This window comes from Kogia breviceps, chromosome 20, assembly GCF_026419965.1.
Source record: "Kogia breviceps isolate mKogBre1 chromosome 20, mKogBre1 haplotype 1, whole genome shotgun sequence".
Classification (NCBI taxonomy): Eukaryota; Metazoa; Chordata; class Mammalia; order Artiodactyla; family Physeteridae; genus Kogia; species Kogia breviceps.
The window spans coordinates 21591113-21604584 of NC_081329.1; the positions used below are offsets into that span (position 1 = coordinate 21591113).

Consider the following 13472-nt stretch of genomic DNA (forward strand, 5'->3'; position numbering starts at 1 on the left):
GTCTACAAGAAACCCACTTCAGACCTAGGGACACATACAGACTGAAAGGGAGAGGATGGAAAAAGATATTCTATGCAATTGAAAATCACAAGAAAGCTGGAGTAGCAATACTCATATCAGATAAAATAGACTTTAAAATAATGTTACAAGGGATAAGGAAGGACACTACATAATGATCAAGGGCAATCCAAGAAGAAAACAATTATAAATATTTATGCACCCAACATAGGAGCACCACAAAACATAAGGCAAATGTTCACAGCCATAAAAGGAGAAATCGACAGTAACACAAAAACAGTCGGGGACTTTAACACCCCACTTACACCAATAGGCAGATCATCCAGACAGAAAATAAATAAGGAAACACAAGCTTTAAATGACACAATAGACCAGATAGACTTAATTGATATTTATAGGATATTCCATCCAAAAACAACAGAATACACTTTCTTCTCAAGTTCTCATGGAACATTCTCCAGGACAGATCATATCTTGGGTCACAAATCAAGCCTTAGTAAATGTAAGAAAACTGAAGTCGTATCAAGTATCTTTTCCGACCACCACACTATGAGACTAGATATCAATCACAGGAAAAAAAAACTGTAAAAAATATAAACACATGGAGGCTAAACATTATGTATGCTACTAAATAACCAAGAGATCACTGAAGAAATCAAAGAGGAAATCAAAAAATACCTAGAAAAAAATGACAATGAACACACAACAACCCAAAATCTATGGGATGCAGCAAAAGCAGTTCTACGAGGGAAGTTGATAGCAATAAAATCACACCTCAAGAAATAAGGAAAATCTCAAATAAACTTACAACTAAAGCAATTAGAGAAAGAAGAACAAAAAAACCCTTAAGTTAGAAGGAAAGAAATCATAAAGATCAGAGAATAAATGAAAAAGAGATGAAGGAAACGATAGCAAAGATCAATAAAACTAAAAGCTGGTTCCTTAAGATAAACAAAATTGATAAACGATTAGCCAGACTCATCAAGAAAAAAAGGGAGAAGACAGAATTCGAAATGAAAAAGGATAAGTACCAACTGACATTGCAGAAATACAAAGGATCATGAGAGATTACTACAAGCAACTATATGCCAGTAAAATGGACAACCTGGAAGAAATGGACAAATATTTAGAAAAGCACAAAATCCCGACAGAACCAGGAAAAAATAGACAATATAAACAGACCAATCACAAGCACTGAAATTGAAGCTGTGATTAAAAATCTTCCAACAAACAAAAGCCCAGGACCACATGTGAATTCTCTCAAACATTTAGAGAAGAGCTAACACCCATCCTTCTCAAAATCTTCCAAAATATAGCAGAGGGAGGAACACTCCCAAACTCATTCTACAAGGCCACCATCACCCTATTACCAAAACCACACGAAGATGTCACAAAGAAAGAAAACTACAGGCCAATATCACTGATGAACATGGATGCAAAAATCCTCAACAAAATACTACCAAACAGAATCCAACATCACATTAAAAGGATCATACACCATGACCAAATGGGGTTTATCCCAGGAAAGCAAGGATTCTTCAATATATGCAAATCAATGAATGCTATAACCATATTAACAAATTGAAGGAAAAAAACCATATGGTCATCTCAACAGATGCAGAAAAAGCTTTTGACAAAATTCAACAGCCATTTATGATAAAAATCCTCCAGAAAGGAGGCATAAAGGGAACTTTCCTCAACATAATAAAGGCCATATATGACAAACCCACAGCCAAAATGGTTCACAATGGTGAAAAACTGAAACCATTTCCTCTACGATCAGGAAGAAGACAAGGTCGTCCACTCTCACAACTATTATCCAACATAGTATTGGAAGTTTTAGCCACAGCAGTCAGAGAAGAAAAAGAAATAAAAGGAATCCAAATCAGAAAAGAAGAAGTAAAGCGGTCACTGTTTGCAGATGACATGATACTACACATAGAGAATCCTAAAGATGCCACTAGAAAACTACTAGAGCTAATCAATGAATCTGGTAAAACAGCAGGATACAAAATTAATGCACAGAAATCTCTTGCATTCCTATACACTAATGCTGAAAAATCTGAAAGAGAAATTAAGGAAACACTCCCATTTACCACCGCAACAAAAAAAATTAAATACCTAGGAATAAACCTACCTAAGGAGACAAAAAGGACCTGTATGCAGAAAACTATAAGACACTGATGAAAGAAATTAAAGATGATACCAACAGATGGAGAGATTATACCATGTTCCTGGACTGGAAGAATCAACACTGTGAAAATGACTATACTACCCAAAGCAATAAACAGATTCAACGCAATCTCTATCAAACTACCAATGGCATTTTTCACAGCACTAGAAAAATTTCACAATTTGTAAGAAAACATAGAAGACCCTGAATGGCCAAAGCAATATTGAGAAAGAAAAATGGAGCTGCAGGAATCAGGCTCCCAGACTTCAGACTATACTACAGAGTGACAGTAATGAAGACAATATGGTACTGGCACAAAAAAACAGAAAAACAGATCAATGGAACAGGACAGAAAGCCCAGAGATAAACCCACACACATATGGTCACCTTATTTTTGATAAAGGAGGGAAGAATATACAATGAAGAAAAGACAGCCTCTTCAATAAGTGGTGCTGGGAAAACTGGACAGCTACCTGTAAAAGAATGAAATTAGAACACTCCTTAACACCATACACAAAAATAAACTCAAAATGGATTAAAGACCTAAATATAAGGCCAAACACTATAAATCTCTTAGAGGAAGACATAGGCAGAACACTCTATGACATAAATCACAGCAAGATTCTTTTTTGACCCACCTCCTAGAGAAATGGAAATAAAAACAAAAATAAACAAATGGGACCTAATGAAACTTAACAGCTTTTGCATAGCAAAGGAAACCATAAACAAGATGAAAAGACAACCCTCAAAATGGGAGAAAATATTTGCAAATGAAGCAACTGACAAAGGATTAATCTCCAAATTTTACAAGCAGCTCATACAGCTCAATACCAAAAAAGCAAACACTCCAATCGAAAAATGGGCAGAAGACCTAAATAGACATTTCTCCAAAGAAGATATACAGATTGCCAACAAACACATGAAAGGATGCTCAACATCACTAATCATTAGAGAAATGCAAATCAAAACTACAATGAGGTATCACCTCACACAGGTCAGAATGACCATCATCAAAAAATCTACAGACAATAAATGCTGGAGAGGGTGTAGCAAAAAGGGAACCCTCTTGCACTGTTGGTGGGAATGTAAATTGATACAGCCACTATGGAAAACAGTATGGAGGTTCCTTAAAAAACTAAAAATAGAAGTGCCATATGCCCCAGTAATCCCACTACTAGGCATATATCCTGAGTAAACCATAATTCGAAAAGAGTCATGTACCACAATGTTCACTGCAGCTCTATTTACAATAGCCAGGACATGGAAGCAACCTAAGTATCCATCGACAGATGAATGGATAAAGAAGATGTGGCACATATATACAATGGAATATTACTCAGCCATAAAAACAAACAAAACTGAGTTATCTGTAGTGAGGTGGATGGACCTAGAGTCTGTCATACAGAGTGAAGTAACCCAGAAAGAGAAAAACGAACAGCATATGCTAATACATATATATATGGAATCTGAAAAAATGGTTCTGAAGCACCTAGGGACAAGACAGAAATAAAGATGCAGACGTAGAGAATGAACTTGACACGGGGAAGGAAGCTGAGACGAAGTGAAAGAGTAGCACTAACATATATACACTACCAAATATAAAATAGCTAGTGGGAAGCAGCCGCATAGCACAGGGAGACCAACTTGGTGCTTTGTGACCACCTAGATGGGTGGCATAGGGAGAGTGGGAGGGAGATGCAAGAGGGAGGGGATATGGGGATATATGTAAACATATAGCTGATTCACTTTTTTTTTCGAATTTTTGAAATTTATTTATTTGTACAGCAGGTTATTACTTATCTATTTTATACATATTAGTGTACACATGTCAAGTGCAATCTCCCAATTCATGCCACCACCAACGCCCCCCCCACCACTTTCCTCCCTTGGTATCCACACGTTTGTTCTCTACATCTGTGTCTCTATTTCTGCCCTGCAAACCAGTTCATCTGTACCATTTTTCAAGATTCCACATATCTGAGTTAATGCACAATATCTGTTGTCCTCTTTCTGACTTACTTAACTCTGTATGACAGTCTCTAAATCCATCCACATCTCTACAAATGACCCAATTTCATTCCTTTTTATGGCTGAGTAATATTCCATTGTAGATACGTACCACATCTTTTTTATCCATTCGTCTGTCAATGGGCATTTAGGTTGCTACCATGACCTGGCTATTGTAAATAGTACTGCATGAACACTGGGGTGCATGTGTCTTTTTGAATTATGGCTTTCTCTGGGTATATGCCCAGTAGTAGGATTGCTGGTGTGCATGGTAGTTCTATTTTTAGTTTTTTAAGGAACCTCCATACTGTTATCCATAGTGGCTGTATGAATTTACATTCCGACCAAGAGTGCAGGAGGGTTCCCTTTTCGCCACACCCTCTCCAGCATTTGTTGTTTGTACACTTTCTGATGATGCCCGTTCTAACTGGTGTGAGGTGATACCTCATTGCACTTTTTTTTTTTTTTTTTTTCGGTACGCGGGCCTCTCACTGTTGTGGCCTCTCCCATTGCAGAGCACAGGCTCCAGACGTGCAGGCTCCACGGCATGTGGGATCTTCCCGGACCGGGGCACAAACCCGTGTCCCCTGCATTGGCAGGCGGACTCTCAACCACTGCGCCACCAGGGAAGCCCTCATTGCACTTTTGATTTTCATTTCTCTAATAATTAGTGATGTTGAGCAGCTTTTCATGTGCTCTTGGCCATCTGTATGTCTTCTTTGGAGAAATGTCTATTTAGGTCTTCTGTCCATTTTTCGATTGGGTTGTCTGTTTTTTTAATATTGAGCTGCATGAGCTGTTTATATTTTGGTGATTAATCCTTTGTCCGTTGATTCGTTTGCAAATATTTTCTCCCATTCTGAGGGTTATCTTTTCATCTTGTTTGTAGTTTCCTTTGCTTTGCAAAAAGCTTTTAAGTTTCATTAGGTCCCATTTGTTTATTTTGGTTTTTATTTCTATTACTCTAGGAGGTGGATCAAAAAAGATCTTGCTGTGATTTATGTCAAAGAGTGTTCTGCCTATGTTTTCCTCTAAGAGTTTGATAGTGTCCAGTCTTACATTTAGGTCCCTAATCCATTTTGACTTTATTTTTGTGTATGGTGTTAGGGAGTCTTCTAATTTCATTCTTTTACATGTAGCTGTCCAGTATTCCCAGCACCACTTATTGAAGAGACTGTCTTTTCTCCTATATCCTTGCCTCCTTTGTCATAGACTGCTTGACCACAGGTGCTTACCTCTGGGCTTTCTACCCTGTTCCATTGAGCTATATTTCTGTTTTTTGTGCCAGTACCATATTGTCTTGATTACTGTAGCTTTGTAGTATAGTCTGAAGTCAGGGAGTCTGATTCCTCCAGCTCTGGTTTTTTCCCTCAAGACTGCTTTGGCTATTCGGGGTCTTTTGTGTCTCCATAGAAATTTTAAGATTTTTTTGTTCTAGTTTTGTAAAAAAAAAAAAAAGTGCCACTGGTAATTTGATAGGGACTGTATTGAATCTGCAGATTGCTTTGGGTAGTATAGTCATTTGCACAATATTGATTCTTCCAATCCAAGAACATGGTATAACTCTCCATCTGTTGGTATCATCTTTAATTTCTTTCATCAGCGTCTTACAGTTTTCTGCATAAAAGTCTTTCGTCTCCTTAGGTAGGTTTATTCCTCGGTATTTTATTCTTTTTGTTGCAATAGTAAATGGGAGTGTTTCCTTAATTTCTCTTTCAGATTTTTCAGCATTAGTGTTTAGGAATGCAAGCGATTTCTGTGCATTAATTTTGTATCCTGCTGCTTTACCAGATTCACTGATTAGCTCTAGTAGTTTTCTGGTGGCATCTTTAGGATTCTCTATGTATAGTATCATGTCATCTGCAAACAGTGACAGCTTTACTTCTTTTCCAATTTGGATTCCTTTTATTTCTTTTTCTTCTCTGATTGCTGTGGCTAGGACTTTCACAACTATGTTGAATAACAGTGGCAAGAGTGGACATCCTTGTCTTGTTCCTGGTCTTAGAGGAAATGCTTTCAGTTTTTCACAACTGAGAATGATGTTTGCTGTGGGTTTGTCTTATGTGGCCTTTATTATGTTGAGGTAGGTTCCCTCTATGCCCACTTTCTGGAGAGTTTTTATCATAAATGGGTGTTGACTTTTGTCAAAAGCTTTTTCTGCATCTATTGAGATGATCATATGGTTTTTCTTCTTCAGTTTGTTAATATGGTGTATCACATTGATTGATTTGCGTATACTGAAGAATCCTTGCATCCCTGGGATAAACCCCATTTAGTCATGGTGTATGATCCTTTTACTGTGTTGTTGGATTCGGTTTGCTAGTATTTTGTTGAGGATTTTTGCATCTATATTCATGAGTGATATTGGTCTGTAATTTTCTTTTTTTGTAATATCTTTGTCTGGTTTTGGTAATAGGGTGATGGTGGCCTTGTAGAATGAGTTTGGGAGTATTCCTTCCTCTGCAATTTTTTGGAAGAGTTTGAGAAGGATGGGTGTTAGCTCTTCTCTAAATGTTTGACAGAATTCACCTGTGAAGCCATCTGGTCCTGGACTTTTGTTTGTTGGAAGATTTTTAATCACAGTTTCAATTTCATTACTTGTGATTGGTCTGTTCCTATTTTCTGTTTCTTCCTGGTTCAGTCTTGGAAGGTTATACCTTTCTAAGAATTTGTCCATTTCTTCCAGGTTGTCCATTTTATTGGCATAGAGTTGCTTGTAGTAGTCTCTTAGGATGCTTTGTATTTCTGTATGTGTGTTGTAACTTCTCCTTTTTCATTTCTAATTCTATTGATTTGAGTCCTTTCCCTCTTTTTCTTGATGAGTCTGGCTAACCGTTTATCAATTTTATCTTCTCAAAAAACCAGGTTTTAGTTTTACTGATCTTTGCTATTGTTTTCTTTGATTCTATTTCATTTATTTCTGCTCTGATCTTTATGATTTCTTTCCTTCTGCTAACTTTGGGTTTTGTTTATTCTTTCTCTAGTTCCTTTAGGGGTAAGGTTAGAATGATTGAGATTTTTCTTGTTTCTTGAGGTAGGCTTGTATTACTATAAACTTCCCTCTTAGAACTGCTTTTGCTGCATCTAGGTTTTGGATCATCATGTTTTCAGTCATTTGTCTCTACATATTTTTTGATTTCCTCTTTGATTTCTTCAGTGATCTCTTGGTTATTTATTAACGTATTGTTTAGCCTCCATGTCATTGTGTTTTTTTACGTTTTTTTCCCTGTAATTCATTTCTAATCTCATAGTGTTGTAGTCAGAAAAGATGCTTGATATGATTTCAATTTTCTTAAATTTACTGTGGCTTGATGTGTGACCCAAGATATGATCTATCCTGGAGAATGTTCCATGAAAACTTGAGGAGAAAGTGTAATCTGCTGTTTTTGGATGGAATGTCCTATAAATATCAATTAAATCTATCTGGTCTATTGTGTCATTTAAAGCTTCTGTTTCCTTATTAGTATCCTGTTTGGATGATCTGTACATTGGAGTAAGTAAGATGTTAAAGTCCCCCACTATTAATGTGTTACTGTTGATTTCCTCTTTTATAGCTGTTAGCAGTTGCCTTATGTATTGAGGGGCTCCTATGTTGGGTGCATATATATTTACAATTGTTATATCTTCTTCTCGGATTGATCCCTTCATCATTATGTAGTGTCCTTCCTTGTCTCTTGTAACATTCTTTATTTTAAAGTCTATTTTATCTGATATGAGTATTGCTACTCCAGTTTTCTTTCGATTTCTGTTTGCATCGAATATCTTTTTATATTCCCTCACTTTCAGCCTGTATGTGTCCCTAGGTCTGAAATGGGTCTCTTATATATGGGTCTTGCTTTTGTATCCATTCAGTGAGCCTGTGTCTTCTGGTTGGAGCATTTAATCCATTCACGTTTAAGGTAATCATCGATAGGTATGTTCCTATTACCATTTTCTTACTTGTTACAGGTTTGTTTTTGTAGGTCCTTTTCTTCTCTTGTGTATCTCACTTAGAGAAGTTCCTTTAGCATTTGCTGTAGAGCTGGTTTGGTGGTGCTGAATTCTTCTAGCTTTTGCTTGTCTATAAAGCTTTTGATTTCATCGAATCTGAGATCCTTGCCAGGTAGAGTAATCTTGGTTGTAGGTTCTGCCCTTTTATCACTTTAAATATATCATGCCACTCCCTCTGGCATGTAGAGTTTCTGCTCAGAACTCAGCTGTTAACGTTATGGGAGTTCCCTTGTACATTATTTGTCATTTTTCCCTTGTTGCTTTCAATAAATTTTGCCTTTAATTTTTGTCAATTTGATTACTATGTGTCTAGGCGTGTTTCTCCTTGGGTTTCTCCTGCCTGGGCCTCTCTGTGCTTCCTGGACTTGGGTGGCTATTTCCTTTCCCATATTAGGGAAGGGTTCAACTATAATCCCTTCAAATATTTTCTCGTGTCCTTTCTCTCTCTCTCTCTTCTCCTTCTGGGACCCCTATAGTGCGAAGGCTATTGTGATTAATGTTGTCCCAAAGGTCTCTCAGGCTGTCTTCATTTCTTTTCACTCTTTTTTCTTTATCCTGTTCCACGTCAGTGAATTCCACCATTCTGTCTTCCAGGTCACTTATCCGTTCTTCTGCTATTGATTCCTTCTCATGTATTTTTCATTTCAGTTATTGTACTGTTCATCTTTTTTTGTTCTTTAATTCTTCTAGGTGTTTGCTCTTTAATTCTTCTAGGTCTTTGTTAAACATTTCTTGCAACTTCTCGATCTTTGCCTCCATTCTTTTTCCAAGGTCCTGGATCATCTTCACTATCATTATTCTGAATTCATTTTCTGGAAGGTTTCCTATCTCCACTTCATTTAGTTGTTTTTCTGGGGGGTTATCTTGTTCCTTCATCTAGTACATAGTCCTCTGCCTTTAGATCTTGTCTATCTTTCTGTGAATGTGGTTTTTGTTCCACAGGATGAAGGATTGTAGTTCTTCTTGCTTCTGCTGTCTGCCCTCCTGATTCACTTTGTTATACAGCAGCAACTAACACAACAATGTAAAGCAATTATACTCTAATAAAGATGTTTAAAAAATAAATAAATAATAAAACAAATGAGACCTAATTAAACTTAAAAGATTTTGCACAGCCAAGGAAACCACTAACAAAATGAAAAGACAACATACAAAGTGGGAGAAAATACTTGCAAATAATATGACAGATAAGGGGTTAATATCCAAAATATATAAATGGTTCATACAACTCTATCAACTCAGTATCAAAAAAATAAACAACCTAATTAAAAAATAAGAAGCTTGAATAGACATTTTTCCAAAGAAGACATGGCCAACAGGCACATGAAAAGATGATCAACATCTCTAATTGTCAGGAAAATACAAATAAAAAATACAATAAGATATAACCTCACACATGTCAGAATGGCTGTCATCAAGAGATGACAAATAACAAATGTTGTTAAGGATGTGGAGAAAAGGGAACCCTTGTACGCTGTTGGTGAGAATGTAACTTGGCTTAGCCACTATGGAAAACAGTATGGAGGTTCCTCAAAAAACTAAAAATATAATTACCATGTGACCCAACAATTCCACTCCTTGATATATATCCAAAGAAAATGAAACACTAATTCAAAAAGATATGTGCACCTCAATAGTCACAGCAGCACTATTTACAATAGCCAAGATATGGAAGCAACCTGAGTGTCCATCACCAGATGAATAAAGACGATGTGGTACATATATACAATGGAATACTACTCAGCCATAAAAAGAATGAAATAATGCCATTTGCAACCACATGGATGGACCTGGAGGGTATTGTGCTAAATGAAGTAAGACAAAGAGAAAGACAAATACTGTATGATATCACTTATATGTGAAATCTAAAAAAATAAAATGAATGAATATAAGAAACAGACCCACAGATATCGAGAGCAAACTAGTGGTTACCAGTGGGGGAAGGGAAGAGGGGAGGGGCAATCCGGGGAGATGGGATTAAGAGACACAAAAACTACTATATATAAAATAGATAAGCAACAAGGATATGTTGTATAGCACAGAAAAATATTCTGTAATAAAATTTTTTTAATAGGTAAAGAATTTAATCACACATTTCTCAAAAGATAATATACATGTATAACTGAATCACTTTGCTGTACACCTGAAACGAACGCAAGTGTAAATCAACTATACTCCAATATAAAAATAAACATTTTTTAATAAATAAAAATTTTAAAAATAAAAAAAGACAATATACAAATGGCCATTAAGCAAAAAGATGCTCATCATTAGAAAAATGTAAATCAAAACTATGATAAGATACCATTTCACACCCAGTACGACAGCTAAAATCAGTGTTGGCAATCATGTGGAGAAATTGGAACCCTCACACACTGCTGGTGGGAATGTAAAATGATGTAGCCACTTTGCAAAACAGTATGGCAATTGCTCAAAAGTTAGCCATTGGAATTACCATATGATCCAGTAATTCCACTCCTAGGTATGTACCTAAGAGAAATGAAAAATTATTTCCACACAAAAACTTGTACATGAATGTTCATAGTACCATTATTCACAATAGCCAAAAAGTAGAAACAACTCAAATGCCCATCAACTGATGAATGGATGAATAAAATGTTGTATATCCATAATGTAATGTCCTTTTATAATGTAAGCATTTAATACTCTATTTCCCTTTAAGCACTGCTGTAGCTGCATCCCATGAATTTTGATATCTTGTGCTTTCACTTTCATTTAATTCAACATACTTTTTTACTTCCCTTGTGATTTCCTCCCTGAACCACGAGTTATTTAAAAGTGTTATTTAATTTCCAAATACTTTGGAGCATTTCCAAATATATCTTTGATTTCTAGTCTAATTCCATTATGATCCAAGCACATCTTTTATATGCTTTCAATTCTTTTAAATTCATTAAGGTTTTGTGGCCTAGAATACCATCTGTCTTGGTGAATATCCCATGTACAATGGAAAACATATGTATTCTGTTTTTGGGTAATCTTGTTTTATAAATGTCAATGAGGTCAAGTTGGTTGATAGTATTGTTTAAGACTTTCATATCCTTACTAATTTTCCATCTATTTGTTCAATCAATTACTGAGAGAGGAGTGCTGTGAAATTCAATCTTAATTGTGGGTTTGTCTATTTCTCCTTTCAGTTATAGCTGTATTTTTAATATATTTATTTACTTATTTTGGCTGCACCAAGTCTTAGCTGCAGCACATGGGATCTTAGTTGCGGCATGCATGCGGGACCTAGTTCCCCAACCAGGGATCAAACCTGGGTCCCCTGCATTGGGAGTGTGGAGTCTCACCCACTGGACTACCAGGGAAGTCCTGTATCTACTTTTAACTCATGTATTTTAAAGCTCTGTTGTTAAATATACATATATTTGGGACTATTATGTATCCTTGGAGAAGTAAACACTTATCATTATGTAATGTTCCTCTTTATCCTTGGTAATTTTCTCTGTTCTGAAGACTACTTTGCCTGATACTAATATTCTAGCTTTCTTTTGATTAGTGTTTGCGTGATACATCATTTTATATCCTTTTACTTTTAACCCTCGTTTTTATAAAGTTTCTCATAGACAGCATATACTAAGGTCTTGCATTTGCATCCAATCTGAAAATCTGTCTTATTATGTTTAGGCAATTTACATCTATCTCAATTAGTATGTTTAGATGATTGTACAGTGAAAAGTATGTTATATGATTTTGTATGTTTAGACAGATGAAAATCTGTCTTAGTATGTTTAGATGATTTACATTTAACCTAATTATCACTTAATGTGGTTGGAATAAAATCTATCATCTTGCTCACTGTTTCTATCTGTTTCATCTACTCCCTTTTTCCTTCTGTTCCTGTGTTCATCTGGATTAACTAAATATATTTTTATGATTCCATTTTCTATTACTGTCTTATGGAGCTATATGTAATTGATATATAACACCGTATTAATTTTAGATGTATAACATAATAATCTGATACATGTATATATTGTGAAAAGATTACTACAGTAAGTTCAGTTAACATAAATCGCCTCACATAGTGATAATCCTTTTTCTTGTGATGAGAACCTACTCTTAGCAGCTTTCAACTATACAATATAGTACTGTTAACTATAGTTTTTTTTTTTTAATGGTTTCAGTGGTTGTCCTAGGGTTTACAATACACGTCTTTAGCTAACCAGAGCCTAACTTCAAGTAAATTATACCAGATCATATGTAAAGATGTTATAATAGTATACTCCCTCCTGACCTCTGAGCTACTGTCATAAATTTTACTTTTACATATGCTCTAAACACAAATTCATGTCTAATATTTCTGGTTTATAGTCAGCTATCTTTCAGAGTGATTAAAATTTTTTAATTAAAAATTTTAATTAGACAAACATGAATTTTATATTTACTTTCATTTATTCCATTTACAGCACACTTACTTCCCGTATAGATCCAAGTTTCTGTCTAGTATCACATCCCCTCTGCCTGAAGAACTTCCTTAAGGGATTTCTGGTAATGCAGGTCTGGTAACAGTGAATTCTCTCAGTTTCTGTGATACTGAGAGAATATTCCTCTGAGAGAGTATTTATCCTTTGTTTTTTAAAGATTATTTTTGCTGGGTACAGAATTCTGTGTTGAAAACTTCTTCCCTTTTAGTGCTTTAAAGATGTCACTGCACTGTGTTTTGGTTTGCACAGGGTCAAATGACAAGTCTGTTGTAATTCTTTTTTCCTCTGTAATGAGCTTTTTCCTCTGACTACTTCAATATTTTCTCTTCACCTTCAGTTTTTGGCAGTTTGAAAATGATATGTTTAGGTGTTTTTTCTGTCATTTGTTTCTTTTGGGGGATTATCTTGCCTCATGTTCTCTGAGCTTCCTGGACCTCTGATTTGGTGTCTATCATTAATTTTACAAAATACTTAGCCATTATTTCTTCTCTCCCATTCTTTCTCTTCTCTTTCTGAGATTTTAATTATAAACCCAGACCATTTGATGTTATCTCACAGCTAATGGAGGCTCTGCTATATTTCTTCACATTCGTCTCTCTGCATTTCAGTTTAATTTGTACTGGCCTACCTTGCAGTTTACAGATTCTTTCCTTATGCCAAGTTGACTAATGAGCTTACTAAAGGCATTTTTTGTCTCTGTTACTGTGCTTTTCATTTCTAGAATTTTCATTTGATTTTCTTATAATGTCTATCTCTCTGTTGCAATATCCTACCTGATCATGCATGCTGTCTGCCTTTTCTACTGGAGGCCTTAACATATCAACCAGTGTTAT

General features: G+C 35.6%; 1 protein-coding gene across 1 annotated transcript in view; it reads right to left on the reverse strand.

Moving 5' to 3' along the window:
* GTF2E2 (general transcription factor IIE subunit 2) overlaps positions 1 to 13472 on the reverse strand; it is a 68942-nt gene that overhangs the window by 8850 nt on the left and 46620 nt on the right. The gene's annotated exons all lie outside the window — the stretch shown is intronic.